The sequence below is a fragment of the Mus caroli genome, chromosome 12 (assembly GCF_900094665.2).
Source record: "Mus caroli chromosome 12, CAROLI_EIJ_v1.1, whole genome shotgun sequence".
Taxonomy (NCBI): Eukaryota; Metazoa; Chordata; class Mammalia; order Rodentia; family Muridae; genus Mus; species Mus caroli.
The window spans coordinates 46,918,678-46,938,015 of record NC_034581.1 but is presented as its reverse complement, the minus strand read 5'-3'; positions in this window follow the sequence as shown (position 1 = coordinate 46,938,015).

Sequence of the window (19,338 nt, the reverse complement as noted above, 5' to 3'; positions counted from 1 at the left end):
TTATAAAGGAAGGGGGAGGGAACCCAATTTCCCGCCAAGTAACTCAGGGTCCAGTAGCAGGACGAACACGTGTGTGCCTCCAGGCAGCAGAGTCAGGTTCCAGCAGTGGGCGTGGCAGGACGAATGAGCCGGTAGCTCCACCCTAGAGCAGGCAGGTTCCAAGCTGGGGGGAAGGGAGACCACATATTTTATACCAACCTTATTCTTTTTTAGTAAAATCATTTTTAATGAAAACATTCAGTTCACTTTACAATTACTTCTTTTATTTTGTCTATTTGTGTGCATTCTTTTTTTAAAATTTTTTATTTATTTATTATATGTAAGTACACTGTAGCTGTCTTCAGACACTCCAGAAGAGGGCGCCAGATCTCGTTACAGATGGTTGTTAGCCACCATGTGGTTGCTGGGATTTGAACTCTGGACCTTTGGAAGAGCAGTCGGGTGCTCTTACCCACTGAGCCATCTCACCAGCCCCTTGTGTGCATTCTTGCACGTGTGTGGAGGTCAGAGGACAGTTGGCAGGAAGCTGTTCTCTCCTGGTATAAAACTCAGGTTGTCAGGATTGGCAGCCAGTGTCTATCCATTGAGCCACCTCAGGGGCTCCCAAACTTATTTTTGTGTCTTAAGTTTTTGTTTCTACTGGGATGGTTTTCTTCCACAAAGCCTCTTCTTGTGGCTCTGAACAGTTTGTTTCTCATCAAACAGGAATTGGACCCTGTACCATGGGGAGCTAAGGAACAGGTTAATCCAACTTTGAGCTCTGAAAGTATCCTGGGTGTTAGCTTACTCAAGTCTGTTCATTTAACTTAAACAGACCACATTACTTACCATGCATGCAGCAAAAAAATCTAACATTCTTTTTTGGGGGACAGTCACCAACCCTGTGTGCTGCCCCACTATTTGGCCTGGGCATTCCTGCTGACTCCATCACAGACTTGAGTCATACATACTGCTTATGTAAAACGTATGGGGGAATTTTCAGGTGTGCACACCCTTGATGGCCTGGGCTAGGCTCCGCGAGTTTCTTAAAGTGAGTGTGGAGATTTGAATCTCTCGATTGGTTGATTTTCTGGGGTTTTCTGTGTCAAGGGAGTAGCCATCCATTCTCACACATTAATTACTTCAGGCCTCTCAGGAAGAGGAAGAAAGCACAAGCCTTGTTCCTCCTTTCCACATGCAGCACTGTTCTTTATATTATTGGTGTGTGCTGTTGTGTGTCGTTTCTTCCTTAACCTTGTGGATTAATCTCACTAGATGTTTATCGGGTTTGTTGTTATTTTGTTTAAAACATGCACAGGCACACATTTTCTACCTCTGCTTCATGCACTTCTTTTCCAGTAGCTTTTATTAACAGGAGTGACAAGTAAGGAGTGACAGGCACTGAGCTCTCCCTGGAGAGTCCCACTTCCTCTTCGTGTGAGCAGGACTCTCGTGCTGATAGACTCCTAAGGAGAAACTGTCCAGGACCAGAGACGACATCCGAGATCTTTCAACACAAACAACCAAGTCTTCTCAGATCATAGGGTTTGGTTTTCTTTTACAAATTGTTGTAGATAGTATCATCCTAGAATGATTCCAACTGGATTTGGGATTATGCATCTTTCACAAATCTCACCTTTTACACCACCACCAACAAAAAATCAACAAAAATCAACATGACAAAGGCCAATAGAAAGCCAATGCAAAGAATCCGACAGCTGCCTTCCCCATTTTGTTGCCCATGGAGCAGGATCAGTATCCAGAGGTCCTCTCAAATGGAAGCTGTAATCTGCTGTGCCTGGGGACTGCCTACTTGTGACCTTGGAAACCACACTAGCTATAATCCATCCTCCACCAGCGTCTTTCTGTATTTGCTAGTGTTTTTATTACAGACATGATACATGGTCCATAGTGCTCGGAGCTAAGGGGTGTGATTAATGCCTGGAAGGATCTGTAAGTCACCAATGCTAACATCTTACAGCTTGAGCTTGAACTCTGGATGGCTGCATGCAATGTTGGAGAAGAGCTCTATTATTACAGAACAACTGGTACTGCTTGCCACATGTGGGGTCTGGCACCTGCAGGAAAATAGCTCTCATCTGTCCTTGCTGTGGACTAAACTGCTGATATTTTATATCTTTGCCACCTGCCTGTAGGAGAGAGAATCTTGCAATTGCAGCTGTCTTGTTCAAAAGCTCAAACACCTCACTTAGTACCGTGGACTCTGAAAAAGTCTCTAAGATTTGGACAAAGACTGTCAGTCACCCATTTTAGTTCTTATAGACAACTAGAGACTCTTCTGTAAGATTCCAAATGCTTTAGAAATAAATGAGATGATGACATCATTTAAATTCCCAGCAGTCCTCTCATTAGCACAAGAGCCCCTTACCTCTTATGAAGAATGCATTCTTCTCTAAGCTGTGCATTTGGCTCAGGTGAGAGCTACAGGGCCAGAAGCAGTGATGCTGCCTGCACTGTCAGCATCTTATGCCTCCAGGTCCAGCTCATGACAAACATGGCAGACTCAAACCTGTGAAATGAAACACTTGAGAGAATTCTAGAGTTGGTTAGGGAAAGAAGACAGTTCTTCTCTAATTTTTGGTTTGAGGGGGAATTTTCAGAGCCTTAAGAAGTAGATAAGTGACCTATGACAACAGACAAGCAAGCATCCCTGTCTAGTTTCTCTTGTAAAGTCATGGGGTAAGCATTATCTTCTACCTGCACTGGAAGACCTAGGCATTATTCCTCATTCTACAGCTCCAGGTTTTGATGTGGCAGCATGATGACACACACTGGCAATGTCTCTGGACAGCCTGTGGTGAGCTTCATGTAGAAAACACGCCCTGCTCCTGGTCTATCAACTCAGTGCCTCTAGCTCCGACTCACATGGTTTCTCTGGCCAACTTCAGCCACCGGCAAGCTTTCTGCCCATCACTCTGCAGTGCCATCAGTCTTAATAAGTATAGATGTTCCCAGAGGAGAGTATGATGTTTGCTGTCTCAATAGGCCCACCTTAAATAGAAAATGCATTGAGTACCCAACCTACCAAACACATGTAGTTCAGCATCACAGTATACAGTGGCCAGGAGCTGTGGTTGCTTGGCATTCAGAAAAAGACTTGTACTTTAAACACATAGACCAGGAAAACAACAAAATATAGAGGTAATTGCATGCTTCCTTTGGATGTTGTAAGGCTTTATCTTGATGGGGTTTAGAATCACCATGGAAACAGAGCACTGCACAAGTCTGTCATGCACCTGGTTGGTTAGTTGAGGTGGAAAGAGCAGCTCTAGATATAGGCAGTAGCATTCTTGGACTGAAAGAAAGAAGTCAAACACAGGATCTCTACTTTTGCTGTTGACTGTGGACACAATGTGACCAGGGGACTCAAGCTCCTGCCTCCCTGACATCTTGGCCCCAGGAAACTGAACCTTAAACTGTGAGCCAAGATAAAACCTCCCTTCCTTAATATGCTTTTGTCACAGCAGTGAGACAAGCAACTGATGTGAGTGAGGGACACTTTCTTACCTGTCAGAAAGCCTCCAAACCTCAAGCTGAACGGTTATAATCTTGGAGAACATCTGGATGTGCCTTGTCTCTTATAGACTCCTCTGTTCTTCTGCTTTGATCTTCTCAACATGTGAGACATATGTATGTGTGGTCACATGTATATAATCTTTGTATTTACCAGAAAATACCATTCTAATTATCTATTGAGTCTTTCTAGCTAGCATAGCAAGCATTGCAAAACAGCATAGCAATGGTAGTTTGAATAGGAATGGCCCCCACAGGCTCTTATATTTGAATGCTTGGTCATTAGGGAGTGGTACAACTTGACAGGGATTAGTAGGTGTAGCCTTTTTGGAGTAGGTGTGGTCTTCTTGGAGGAAATGTGTCACTAGAGGTGGGTTTTGGGGTTCCAGATGCTCAAGAGAAGGCCAGTGTCTCTCCTTGCTGCCTACTGATCCTGATGTAGAACTCTCAGCTCCCTATCTAGCACCATGTCTGCATGCACGCCACCATGCTTCTTACCATGACTATAATGGACTAAACCTCTGAATTATAAGCGAGCCCCAATTAAATGATTTCCTTTATAAGAGTTGCTGTAGTCATGCTATGTCTTCACAGCAATAGAGTATTGAATAAGACACTTACCATAGTCTTCCTCCTCAAATATGTCTTGGATTTGCCTGGCTCTTTGTATTTCCATATGGTTTTCAAATTGGTATGTCCTGTCAACACACACACACACACACACACACACACACACCTGGAACTTGCTTTGTAGACCAAAATGGCCTCAAACACACAGAGACATCTTGCTTGGCTTTGGCTCCCAAATGCTGGAATTAAAGGTGTGCACCAACATGCCTTGATACATTGGAGGCATTATGCTATTTAATATATTGCACATTCATACTACATAATATATTTAGAATTGAGAATTCTGATCCCCAAACATGGCACACATCATTATTAAGGTTTTAACTCTTCTAATTGTTGGTTGTAGAAATGCAGTTGACTTTTGCCTATTCGCCTTGTATCCATCAATTCTGAACAATTTACAAATGTACAATTCTAATCGTCTGTAGGTAGTTTTGGGCTGTTTGGATTTACACATCCTACAGATACTCTAGGATTTAGCATGCACACAATCATGATGTCTGAATAATGGCATTTACTTCCTTCAGACGTGTAGTTTTTCTCTATCTTGTTTTACAGCTTAGAATTTCCTTGTGCAGTTGTATACCGGAGGAAGGTTAGAAGCATCTTTGGTTTGTTCCTCATGTTTTGGCGCTTCACTATTCAGAGTGATTTTTTTAATGTAGGAAATGTGAAGATTTTTTTTTCTTATTTAGAAAATCCTCCTCTATTGTTATTTTTCTTTGAAACGAAGTCTCACCCCATAGCTTGTACTGACTTGGAATTTGCTGTGCGGCCCAGAGTGGCCTTGAACTCTCAGTGATTGAGCCTCTTGCCTCTGCTTCCCATATGCTGGCATTCCATGTGTGAGTGTCCATTCTCAGCTCCACTTTTCTTGTGCTCAGAGTTCTTGTTTGTTTGCAGGGTAGAATCTCGAGTGCCAACGATGATTATGGCAAGCTTTCTGTATCTTGTGACATCACCATTGTTCTTCTTCCTTTAGTCTACGAACATGCTGAATTCCTCATTGGATTTAGCTGTTTCTGAGTTTTTCCTTGTGGTAGAAAAGGTGATATTTTATGTGATTTCTATGGAGCTAGTCTTTTGTACATTTATTTATTCAATGTGTGTGTGTGTGTGCATGTGCCACAGTGTGCATTCAGATCAAAGGACACCTTCAGGTGTCAGTTTTCTCTTTCTACCATCAGAGTGTCAGGGATTGAACTCTAGGTCTGGTAGCAAGGTTCCTTATCTGCAGAGCCATTTCACCAGCCCTGAATTTTCGTAATGAATTGTTATTGGGTCCAAATACCCATTCTAAGTGGGTTTGATAAGCATATGCACTTGGCATATGCATTTAAAAATTAAAAGTTTAATGTAAATAATTTTTTCATACAAGTATATATTTTATGTTGGGTGTAGTCTCCTGTCTACCCCACCTTTCTCATTCCCCTCTCAGTTTTGTCCTTACTAGGCAGTTTCACTTCTACTCTATGTATGCATACATGGAATTGTGGAACATTACAGACCTATAAATCACGAACGAGAGAAACACACAGTATTTTCTGAGACTGGCCTAATTCACTAAATATGATTATTTCCATTTGCATCCATCTTTCTGACATAACTTCATTCTTTTTATTACGTTTATTAATTGATTGGTTGTGTGTATATGTAAACCCAAGAATTAAGTGCAAGTGTGTAGGACACAGGATAACTTACAGGAGTCAGTTTTTTCCTGTGGGACCTGGGAATCAAACCCAGGTCATAAAGCTTGGTAGCAAATGTTTTAGTTGCTGAGATGTCAGCTCCAGATTTATTCTTCTTTACGCATGAAAAAAAAATCATTGTATATATACTGTGTATTTTCTTTACCCATTCCTTTATTTTTGGACACAGAGATAGTTTCAATAACTTAGAAATTGTGGATAGTGCTACAATAAACACTGATGACTAAGTATCACAGTGAGGTGCTGATGTGGAGTCCTTTGTACAGATACCCAGGAGTGGGCCAGCTAGGTCACATGGTAGGTCTACTTCTGGTTTTTAAATTCACATTGATTTCTATAGTGGCTGGACTACCAAGTGTCTTAAAAGTTACCTATTGTCCACACCTCTGCCAGCATTTGTTGCTATTTGACTTCTTCCTGACTGACATTCTGATTGGGGTAAAACAGAGTCTCAAAGTAGATTTTTAGAGGACAGAGTTAGTTGGAGCCAGGTTGATTCCCTGGCAGGTTACAAACTGACAGTTTGGGAGACTAGGCCTCAGTTTCTGTTTCCCAGAACTGGAAAAATCTGAAACAAGTCAATTCCAGGAAAAATCACCCCTCATTCTTTTTTTTTTTTTTTTTTTTTTCCCATCAGGAAGCTGCCCTATGACCTAGTCTAAGCTAACTTCATGGGCAGCCATCAGGAGCTGTAGAAGCTGCCCACCACCTAGTTTGAGCTAAGTATAGTTAATCAGCAAAAGTCCCCAAAGTCCCAGAGAGCCTTAACCAATCACAAAGGTACCCACACCCCTGGCGATAGAGCCAACCAATCAAGGGAAAGAAAGGGAAAAGTCATTTACTCCTACCATAACAGACTTTTAATTGATTCCTCAAAGTCCATATATTTGTCTTTCATCCTTAAGTATGGTGGACCCCTGCATGCAGGTTCTCTGCAGAATAGACATCTTTTGCTGTTGCATACTATTTGAGTCTAGGGTATCATTCGTTGCAAATCATGGACACTTACAATTTAATTTGCATTTCCCTGGTGGCTAGTGAAACTGGGCATTTAAAAAATATGCTATTGGTCATTTGTATTTCATCGTTGGAAAACTATCTGTTCACTTCATTAACCCACTTGTTGACTGGGGTGTTTTTGTTTTGTTTTGTTTTGTTTTGTCTAGGTTCTGAATTTTTTTTTTACATTCTAGACAATAATCGTTTGTCGTGTGGATAGCTAGCAAAGATTTTCTTCCGTTCTGTAGGTTGTCTTGTCACTTGGTTAGCTATTTCTTTTGCTCTACAGAGGCTTTCTAATTTTATGAAGTCTCATTCGTCAATTGCTAGCTTTATTTCCTGAGCAACTGGGTCCTCCCGTGAAAGCCCTTGCCTGGGCCAGGGTCTTGAAGAGGTGCCCTTACTTTCTCCTCAAGGTCTTATGTTAAGGCCTTTGAGACGTTTGCAATTCAGTCAGAGTGAGAGATGGGGATCTAGCTTTGTTTCCCAACACATGAGTGTCCAGTTTTATCAGCCCTATCTGTTGGAGATGGTGCCTTTTCTCCAATGTATATTTTTGGGATCTTTGTGAAATTCAGGTGTCTGTTGCTCTGTGGTTTTCTGTCTGGATCATCTGTCTTCTCCATTGGTCTGTGTCCCTCATATCCTATCCAAGATTGTGAAAAAAGAAAAATGACAAAGACTTCAAAGACTTTAAAGCTTGGTTTTAAACAGTTGATAATCTTGCATTATCGTAGAAACATCAAATCTGTTACAAATGCCTCTCTTCATGGTCACTGGCAAATAAGAAAAAGTCCCAAATTTCTGAGAACTGGATGGACAAACATATTTGTAGAAGGTAGGTGCCGAACATCTTTCTGAGTAACAGTCTTTCAACAACATCCTTTTGTAGCTGCTGTGCCAGAACAATGCATAAACAGATGGGTGTGGTTGTGTGCTAATGAAACTGTGTGTTACAAGCCAGGTGTTGGGCTGGATTTGGCTCACAGGCAGAGCTCTGGTGTAGGAGATGGAGGAGAGTCTTGGGAAGATCCGTTTCTATAGTAACTTGTAAACAGACAAGAAAGGATGCTCTTTATTTTCCCATACTAATGTTTTACAAGTGAACTTGGCTTCTCCCTGCCCTCGGTGGGTCAGCTGATTGATTTTGCAGAGGTTATTTGTTTCTTCTGAAAGTTTATTCTTTTCAAGGACTGCATTTTGGGGACATTTAGACTGTATTGGGGGAGAGTCTCAGAGTAGTCTTTAGGAATAACTTATCCTTTTAGTGACTGCTTTCAAAAGAACATACAAGTGTTTGTTGAAAGTCATTCCATTAACTACACCAGTTGCTTTCAATCAGTGAAAAGTTTTTCACTTGCTGCGCATCCCTGGCAGTGAGGTAACCCATACAATGCTATCAACTATTGGGGTGATTTAGGAACAGGGTAGACTTCTGTAGGCAAATGGCTAAAAAGATGTTCTTGAAGAATATTTTTTAAAATTGAAATATATATATATATATATATATACACACATACATATATATGTATTTTAGTGAGGTGCAGTCTTGATGTGTTGCCTAGAATAGTCTCCTGGGCTCAGGCAATCTTCCTGCCTCACCTACCTGAGATGCTAGAGTACAGGTGTTTACAGGTGTTCAGCATCCAAGCAAACTGACTGGACTTTAGAGAACAGAGACACTACTCAGGAGCACTCTTAGAATGATGGCCAGGAAGGGCCATGGGCCAAGGAGGCATTGAGACTGCTCTCCTTACATCTGAGACCTACCATATCCTCCTACCTGTTTAACCTCAGACACGCCCTTTGGAGCAAGCTAGTCAGGAAGTACACATGCCACCTGCAGCTTAAAGAATCTAGCAATGCAGAGGATTTTGAATTGGGGTTAGGATTTGAAGGGTTTTGGCTGCTAACTAGGAAGCCTCATGTTGGGTGGGACTGGAAGCTGGCCATGGGGAGGGCATGAGGTACAGACATAGATACGGTTGAGAAAATAATCTGTCCTGGGAATTCGAGGAGTTCATTATCGTTGGAAACTGAAGTGGAAAGGAACAAAGAAGAGGTATGATATGTAGATTAATTTCAACAAAGAGAAGAAATGAATCTACGTATCATAAGGGCTCTCACAGGCCCAGGCCAAAGCCTTACAAGCCCTTGTGATACGTAGATTCATTTCTTAGGGATGCTTAGATTCCATCCTGTAGACTATAGGGAACCATTAAAGAAACCCAATCAAGGAAGTAAGATGAGCATATTGGTGGGCTAGAAGATTGTCCTACAGGAGGCACTGGAACATCAATTATAGGTTGGTGGCAGTTGTCATGATGAGAAATGATGAAACACCAAGACAGGACACTAGCAGGAGAATAGAGAAGAGAGGAAATAACAAAACAGACTAAGGAAGGAAAGTTGCCCAGGATAACAGTGATTGACTGGAGACAGTAGGAGAACAGGGAAGGGAGGAAAGGAATGTGGAAGAGAGACCTTGTGAGGAGAAGAGGCAATGGGAAGCAGGAGCTTGAGATGGGGTGGGCTGAGGTTCTGGTCTGCAGGGGTCTGCAGCTGGTTGAGCCAGAGACATTTGGGTGAGAAGATGTGAAAATACTTAGCAAGAGTTTCTGTGGTCCTGACCCCTGGGACAAAGCCATTTAAGATATGTTTTGAAAGTGCAAAGAAGGGGAAGAGAAAAAGTAGAAATGTGTGTAGCCAGTTAAAAGGTGAAACAAATTTGTGTCATGGGCAAGTCACATGATCTACCAGCACAGGGAGTGCTTAAGGGCTGTAAGAACAGTCCAACTAAGATGGGTAATTAGTGCTCAAAACAGGTTTCAGGCCCACTTGAAGGCCTAGACTGCAGAGAGTGGAGGAAGAGGATGTGTAGACAACATCTTTAGGCTGCACTTCATTTGCACTTTAAGGGATGAGGAAACATAGCTTGGAGCACTCTGGGCCGAAAGGCTTGAGATGGGGTGGGCTGAGGTTCTGGTCTGTGGGGGTCTGCAGCTGGTTGAGCCAGAGACATTTGGCTTTACAGATGGAGCAAAGAACAGAAGGGAGGAAGTAGTGGCTGGGAGAAGTGGATGTATATAAGAAGAAGTAATCACCATGGTTACTGTTTCTTGTCACATGACTATACACTTGTTTCCCTACAGAGGCTGGGCACGCTAGGTGAATGGAGTACTAACAGTTACTATGACACTTGATTATCTGGAGAGAAACAGGAAACACATGTAGATCCCACTTGACAATTACCAATAGGTAACAAAGGCTGAGAATCTGGACAGGCTGCAGCAAAGTGGTTTTGTCACACGGCCACCCATGTCTGTCTCTTCTTGACCCGAGATCAGCAATAACTGCGGTGCCCTTTCTGTGTTCATTCTTGAACTCGGGGTTCATTCCAGGCCTGTAGGCAGGCAGCCTGTCCCAGTTTACGAGAATTGGCTTTTAATCTGAACATTGTTTGTGATCCTTGGACTGTGGTAAAAATGACAAGCATCATAAGAACTTGAAGAAAGCTAATTGTTTCTGAGACAATCTTATGTTCTTCAGAGACAAGGGTGGTATGTTCTTGAGCACAGTCCACATCATTACAAGCAAAGGCTCAATGAGGGCTTGTAGAATTTCACAGTTTTAAATGAACCTGTAATGGGGGCAGGTCGGTTCTGTGTATGCAAGCACACTGTGGTTATAGCCATTTTGGTTTTTTTTTTTTTTTTTTTTTTTTGGTTTTTCGAGGCAGGTTTCTCTGTGTAGCCCTAGCTGTCCTGGAACTCACTTTGTAGACCAGGCTGACCTCGAACTCAGAAATCCGCCTGCCTCTGCCTCCCGAGTGCTGGGACTAAAGGCGTGCGCCACCATGCCCGGCTGCCATTTTGTAAGTGTTGAGAAAAGGCATAGTCTTTTCTTTAAAGGAGTTGTGTTCTGCTCAACAACTTTCCCAGCCCCACAACGTCAACTCATTTTCTTTGTTCTTATGGAAGATGGGAAGCAGCTGGGCAGCAGCCTCAGTAATGCTTGTTAAGTGCCCTCTTAAAAATAATACCCTGACTTGGGGACTTTATGCTAAGTAAAATACGCCAGTTGCCAAGGCAGAAATCCTGTGTGATTCCACCTTATGTGGAATCCAGAGCTGTCAGCTTTGAGGAGATGGAAAGTGGGGTGGTGGCTGCCAGCAGCCAGGGGGAATCAGAATGAGGGCGTCAGTTTTCCAAGATGAAGAGAGTTTGGTGCCTGTGATAGAAGGCGTTAGTCAGTGAGGCAGTAAATGTATTTAATGCATTGAACTTTAAGTTTCCAAACCCTTGTGATGGTTTAAAGAACTCCTTTGCACGTGCCGAGAGGCACGCACTCCAGGGCATCACAGACCCCACCGCTTAGCCACCACATCTTCTGCAGAATTGTTTTCTCCGTTCCATTTGGTTTTCATCTTTCTTTGTAGTCCTTCTTCCATTTTTTTTTTCCAGAAGGTTTTGTTGCTCGTCTGGACCATCTTCAAGTCTTCCACAAACCAGATGTAGTTTAGGCAGGATGGCTAAGCAGTAGAGTGGAAAGGGCAGCAGAGATGCTGAGGGGTGTGCCACACCGGTTACTCTATGGTAACAGCAGCACTGGGTGGGCTGTGGCTTGCCCTGATGTGTTGATGTGACCCTGTTCTTTCCACTGTATAGTTAGGGTAGCTGAACCAAATGAATGCCAATGATCTCGAAGCTCATCATGTTCTTTGGTCTTTACATCATATGTTAACATTGCTAGCATTTTGTTTATTTGTTTTGTTTTTCTTTTCCTTTTGGTCTACTTAGCAACACATCTTAATGGGCTTCTCTATAAATTCATGATTTCATTCTGTCGGCATGTTTTCTAAATAAAACCTTTGCTTTTTTTTTGGTCAGGGCCTGTGATTCTTTAGTAGACCCACCTGAATACACCAGGGTACTGATGTCTTCCTTACTGTGTTTTATTTCCTCCCAGAGACACTGCAGTGTAAGTTTTTAATTTCCCAACTTATAACTTGTATACAGTGAGATGTCGTGGGTTGTGGCTTCATTGGTGGCTCCTTTCTTGTCAGTGAAGTAGCTCAGACAGCTTAGTTTTCAACAGATTTCCTTTGTTCTTATCTGGCAGTGAAGCCTTGGGGAAACTTGAACAAAAAAATCTTTATTACTTTATAAACAGTGTGAAACTACAGTCCTGTTACCTAAAGGAGAAGTGTTCTTCCGCCCTTTACCCAGGATGCATGGTGTCATCATTGGTTTAGTCTGATGTCTTCATTTCTTTTCAGCTGTCTGAGTGAGGAGCCGAGGACAAGGATGGGGAAAGTATTTAGACAGAACAATGGTATTTAAGATGTATCCACTACTTAAAAATATACCATGAATGCCAACCCAAACCTTATGTCCCTTTCAAAGAAAATGAACCCAGATGGATGCTTGGGATGGCTGACAGTAGCATGTGCACGTTTCCCAGTTGTAACTACCTCTCAGAAGTTTCTTTCGGGCCCGCTCTATGCCAATAATGCCCAAAGATCTCTGCTGGTGTGATTTGCATGGTATATAGCTATGCATCCAGTCTCTGGTCTTACATTAAGAAATCACTCTGGTTTTGGTAGACTAACAGCATCTTAGGCCTTAAGTGGCATTACGTCTGCACCAGAATTTAAAATTTTGGGAGTGCTGAAAGGTAGCACTAAGAGAAGTGAGAAAGAGGTCAGAGGCGGCAACTGTGGTAGGTCCAAGTTTCGCCCTGCAGGATGGGAAGTTAGATGCCACTGATTTATCGAAACTGATGTTGGTCTGGGGCCCCATGCCCGGCTGGCGCCATGCTGTCTGTTGGCCTTTCAAAGGGAATTCTGGCCTTCTTCATTTGGCTTCATATTTCTTGGATGACCCATGTGTTTTGGACAGTATGCTGCCTGTGTGGCAGAGTTCAGTGGTGGTGTTTAGCTCTGTGTTACCAAAAAGCGTTGCTGACTAAGTCCTGACATGAGCTGGGTGACCGTAGCCGGCCTTAGTTGTCAGTCCTTGTTATCAGGATGTTGCACCAAATGGGCCTGGACTGGTTGTTTATTTTCTACTCCATGTACGTAAACCCAACAGAGCAACTACTGAGTACCTGGACAGTCTTTTTTTTAAATTAGGTATTTTCTTCATTTACCTTTCCAGCAATATCCCAAAAGTCCCCCATACCCTCCCCCCGACTCCCCTCCCCACCCACTTCTTGGCCCTGGTGTTCCCCTGTACTGAGGCATTTAAAGTTTGCACGACTAATGGGCCTCTCTTTCCACTGATGTCCGACTACTGGACAATCTTAATAGCTAAGAATAAAGCTGTGTCTTGGGTGTGTGGAAATGTTCAGTCAAACTGATAGCTCCTTTGGAGTGCCACCAGACTTATTAAAGTCGTTTTCAACACAGTGACCCTGAACAGGTGAAACCAGGCACTTCTGGCAAATGCATCCTAGAAACTCTTTCATGGCCTCTAATATCATGTATGGCAATGGGCATATCTCAAAGTGTGTATGAGTAGATTGTGAACTGGTGTTGAAAACTTTTTCTTAAGGCTTGGTGTTCCTCCTAGCCATTTGTGTCTTTCTATCACTTATCAAGGATCCTATCACCCCAGCTATTTTGTGGTCTGAAGTCTCAGTGCTTATCAACCCTGAGACATAAATCCAGGAACCATTTCCCCTGGAATTCCCAAGAGGAAAGGACCATGACTTTCAGTTCTTGACAAGCACTTCATAGAGATAGACAGAGGGATGCTCATCTCCCTCCTGTAGAAAATAGCAAAGTAGCTGTGAGAAGTCTAGCGAGGGGAATTCATAGTGTCTCGTGCACGGAAACCACCAGCTCAGAATGCTGTACCGTGTGGGGGACTTCTGATGAATTCAATCCAGTTGGTTTACCTGAGAGGAACATACACTTTGTTTCAGGTTGATGTAGGTTTTGAAGCTTCTGGGGTTGGGGGGAGGATATAGAAGCTGTTTTCTCCAGAAGGCAGAAATACTTTAAAGGCATCAGACAAATGGTGGCATTCAGGTGCACAGTGTGGGGAGAACCATCCGTCCCAGCCCATCGGCCGCCACACGGGGAGAAAGAAAAGGAGCAAAAAATGTCACAGTCCACCTCTTCTCAAATTTGTCCTGGTTCTTACTTTATCTAACGAGGCACACTGAAGGCACAGAGGAGAAAAACATCCTGCACACTGGAGAGGAATCAGGGAGGTGAGTAACTTCAGGGCAGCATAAAACAGCCTAAGGGCTTGTGCAGATAGATGTTCCCATGGGAAACACAGCTGCTTCACACCGGAGGACATGCAATTTTCTTCTCCATTTCTCCCCCTCTCTCTCCTTCCTTCCTCCATTTCATCAATGAAACTGTAAAGAGTTAACTTAGGTTTCACTGAGAGAGAAGAGGCAGCAAGGGTCTTTTGTTTTTGGTCATTTCCTCCATCAGGATGAAAAAGACTCTTCCTTAAGCCAACTAAGGCTCTTTGCAAGTATGAGAGGGAGGGGCAGCAGCACAGGTACAAGGGCAACAGTCAGGTATTGTGTCCACACAGCCTTGGGCCCAGCAGGCGACCAACAGACCAACCGTGGGTTTCAGGACTCTGTTGTGCCTCCCCCTGGCCTGCTTCCCCTTTGAAGTGGCTAGGCCCACTGCCTCCACCTGGAAACTGATAAGACACACTCCCCCGCTCTCATAGTTTTCCAATACAAACAGCGAGGAATGCTGTCTGCTGTGGTACAGGAACTGCTGGCTGGCAGGGTCTCTGAATGGACATGGCCTCATTTCTGCCTCCTCTTGTGTTCCCAGGATGATTCTCAGCTCAGAACTAATAAAATCGATGTGTTCTTGTAAATTAACAAGTATGGACCCTCTGCTCATTCTTAAAACCTCATGTGCCAATTTCAAAACAGTTCCCTCTGCTCAGAAAGGAACTCCACAGGCAGCTTGCAGGAAGGGCACAGTGTAAAAAGCTGTTGTGACATTGTGGCTTTTGTTCACATCAAGGATAATTACACTTGTTCTTGCCCAGCCCCACTGTGTGTCAGATTCTGTGCTTGTTATTGGGACCAGGACAGTGACCAAGTGTCTACCCTAGAGACATCCATACAAAAGGGAAGGGCTCGAGTTATTGTTGAAGCTAATGCATCGATGAATTGAACATTGATAGTGTGGAGCTAAAAAACAGCTGGCGTTACATGCTACATATAATTTCTCAAAGATTTCCTTTTTATCTTTTTGCTAGGGAAAGGACATTTAATATAAAAATGACTGTTCTGAGTGGCTGTAATTAAAGAGAGGCGAACCCTGCTCACGGCCTTATAATTTGGTAGACTTTCTTTTTCAGAGATCCACCGCACAAAGGCCTTCTGTGGGATGTGTTCCTCTTTGAAGGAAGTTTACTTTTAGTTGTCTCTCTTAAGGTCCCTTGTTTTGTGTGTTTGGACTGAGGAGGGCACATCTGTAAACGTTTCTATCCTATACTTGGATTTCAAGCAGATTTACATCAAAGCAGAGGAGCTTCGCGTGCTGTTCAAGTTCCCTTCCCACCAGGTTGTAGCCGATTATTTGCATAATGTAGCCTCGCTTCAGAACAGCATGGATCCTGTAACCATTTCCTCCCGGTTGGTCTGAACATCTGGAAATCTCTCCTTGGAGACAGAAGATCGAGGAGGGGACGGTAGCCGTGGAACTAATCAGTTTCCGGAGGTATGTGCATGTCTGAGACAACTTTCCTCTTGTAGCTTCTTCCCTCCTCTCTCCGTGTGGCACACCCTTTCCTGGCTCAGTAGCTCCTAAGCACTGAGCGCTCTTGCAGAGTTTTTCCTGACACTCCACCTCTCTCTCTCTCTCTCTCTCTCTCTCTCTCTCTCTCTCTCTCTCTCCCCCCAGCCCCCTCTTTTTGCCTTCCTGACTCTGGTCACTGGCAGGTTTGGCATCTCCTTTCTGTGTACCATTTACTCGATCAGCACGGATGTAAAGACACCCATTTCTGTATCTTCATCAAGCGGGAGCTTGATCAGTTGAAGGGAGCTGATGAGTGAGAAGGCTGAGGCTCCTGAGACCCATCTGTGCGTCAGCTTCAACAAATGCATTCAGGTGCAGCGATCTCCAACCCTGGGTTCATTTTTATGTCCCCAGCAGACATGAATAATCTTAGGCAAACAAACAGTGCTGCCAAGGGACATCCAACAGATCCTCAAGACAGAGCCACAGTTCTTGGCTGCTGGATCAGTAAAATTATCTATTTCAAAACAATCCAAAAAAAAAAAAAAAAAAAGTAAGGTTGGGGAGGAGGGGGAACCAACAAAGGGGACAGTGTTGTTTATGTAACTTTTTTGTAAGGTCATAAAAACTTTTTTCTCTCTGGGTACAAGCTGGGTATGCTCCGTGCTCCCAGGCCTGGAGAGGCTGCTGGGGAAAGCAAGGTCCCTCTTGGGATTTTCTTTGCTAATGACTTCAGCCTTTTTCCCTTGTGATTTTTTTTTTTAATGTCTGTTTCAAAGGTTCTTAGGGACCATTGTTGGGAGCTGGGCAAATTATACATTTCTGTTGTCCCTGAGCTGTTATCAGGGCCCTCCAAGAGGACAGGCAGGGTGATCTAGCAAGCAGCACAGATCCTGTTATCACAGATAGGAGGAGAACTAAGGGCCAGGGTGGCTCTTGCCTTGGCTTCTGCATGCCCAACTGGATTTGTTCAGCTCTGGATGAATATCTCCCTTTCTCTGAGTTCCTATGGCTTGCTACCGTAGCACTTGGCCATGCGTGGCCACTTGTACATAAATACCCAGTTGGAATTAGTGTTAAAGAACCTGCCTAGAAAAGGTAAGATAGAGAGTGTTTGGGCGGAAGCTACGAACTCTTAAGAAATCACAAAAGTGGAGCTGAAAATGAAATCTGCCAATAAGAAATCAAAACCCTTTGCTTGTGGGATGTAGCTAGCTTGGTAGACTGCTTGCAAAGCATACCCAAAGCTGGGACCAATTCCCAGCATTTCATAAGCTGTGTAATGGAACACGCCTAGTGATTCCAGCACTTGGGAAGTGGAAGCAGGGGGAGAGAAGTTCAAAGTTATCTTCAGCTATGTATCAAGACTACAGGTAGACTGGCTATATGAAACCTTACCTCAAAAAAAAAATTAGAAATTGTATGTGTTCAGAAAGTTCATCTATAGGGAAAAAAAGCAAAGGTGAAAGAAGAAAGGGCATGCAGCCATCTTAAAGGAGGAGGCATCAGGAGGGATTTCCGTTTGACTAGGGAGGGAGGACAGAGCAGGCAAGAGGTAAAGTTAGGTGGAGCTGACTATAGGAATGGATTCCTATAGGGACCAGTGAAACAGCCCGGCTATGTAACTGTGGGAGATGGTGGGGTCTGCCTGCTTGCTCTACCAGGATTTCTGTTTGAGCAACCCTTAAATACCCTTCCTTGGAATTCTCTTCTTTGGATCATCCCCTTCTTTACATCTTAGGTGGGGGCTTGGGTCAGTTAGCAGGGATGGAGCCTCTAGTTTCAGATCATCTGGATTTGTTTGCTGTGTTCTGTTTGTTTTGTGTAATTTTGTTGACTTTGCTAGTTAGCCATGAGAAGCATTCGCAGCACAGTTCAGCCACATGCCAAAGTCCCATCTCAGCTTAGACTTTGGCTGGACTCAGCCGGGAGCTTTTTGGTTTTCTGTGTTTCTTAGCTTAGTGAGAGTTTTCAGGTAGATCTTAATTTTCCTTATCTGCACAGGGAGGATCTTCAGGACACTGTGAGGACTAGGATATTGGGCCAAAGGTCATCTGTTGGTTCGGACCTTTTAGAAACACAATTTTGTCACTTCCCCCGCTCCCCCATTAGACGGAGGCTCTACCTGGTCTTAAACCTGTAGGCTTAAATGACTCTGCAGTTGAGCCTCCAGAGAAAGTGGGTCTATAAACATCTGTTCATAGATGTGAAGCCACCACACCTGCTAGAATTCTATTGCTGTGATAAAACACTGACCAAAAGCAACTTGGGAAAGAAAGAACTTGTAAAATTTCAGTTTACAGTTTGTAGCTCGTCATTCAGGGAAGTCAGGGCAGGAACTTGGAGGCAGGAACCGGGAGACAGGAGCTGATGCTGAGGCCATGGAAGGGGTGCTGCCTATTGCCTTGCTCCCCATGACTTGCTCAGTCTGTTTTCTTATAGAACCCAGAACCACCCTTTCAGGATTGGTTCTACTCACAGAAGGCTGGGTCCTCCATTATGAATCATCAATCGACAAAACACACCGAAGGGTTGCCCACAGGCCAAGCTGGTGGAAACATGTTCTCAATTGAAGTTCCCTCTTCCAAAATGATGCTAGCTTGTGTCAAATTTGACATAGAACAAGCCAGGACAGCACCCAGTTTTTGTTGCTTTTATATTGCTGTGTTAAAATACCATGGCCAAAGCAACTTACAGAAGGAAGAGATTCTTTGGCCAGAGGGACAAGAGTCTATCCATGTGAGGACACACGGCAGGCAGCAGGAGTGGGTCCAGTAGGAGGAAGCAGAGAGACTGAAGTAGAAGTGGGCAAAGGCGTTTGACTCTGGATGCCTGCTCTAGGAATGCACTTCCCTCTTCAAGGCTGTGCCACAGCGTTCAGATATCTAAGCCCGTGGAAGACATTGTCATTCAATCTACTACACTCGAGTAGTTTTTGCTTTATTTATTTTTACATTAAGTATGGGAAACTGTTTCGTTGATTATAGAGAAAGTTTCTTAGCTACCAGGGTTTTATTCCCATAATACACACTGAACAGTATGGTAGATCACAGGGCAGTGAGCATCTGATTCATGTTGCCCAAGGTGGGGCTGTAACAGGGCCAGTGTGATCATCTCCACCAGTTGGAGAGTGCCACTGATCAGGCTGATCCAACTGCCAGAGCCGTGGAGATAGACCCTGAGTCACACAGGCATTGAGTAAAGGGGACACTGAGGTCAGGATGATGGATAAGACCCAGGCCCTGGGTCACAGGGAGAGTTCAGGTTTTATGACACTAGCCATTCACCTAGAATTACTAATGTTTAATGAGTGAAATGAATGGGCAGATTTGTGCTAGAGAAAGCTGGGAGTTCCCCACTGTATAAGCAGCATTCGCCCACTGTGGAGGCAGGCAGCGTGGGTGGGATGCTTGCTTTCCGAATTTCATCTGCAGTTAAGTACTGTTCCACAGTGAAGGCTCTGCCAATCACGTCTCCATCCCTGAGTTTGCATAGAGATGCTACGAAGCAGGGATTCCACGTGAACTTCAAGTCAGAAGGAGCTCTCCTTGTCTAGATAGAGCTGGAACCAGAGCTGATATCTAGTGTCCAGGGGTTAAGGGTGGTGGTGGAGTCTGGACAGACTTTCTCAGCAGTGGCAACCAGTCTCTTGGCATTATCTCTCCCTAGACATGAATCCAAAACAGCGTAGCATTCTTCAGTTTAACTATATTTTTATTTATATAACTATATCTCATTAAGGATAGGAAGTGTCCTTTA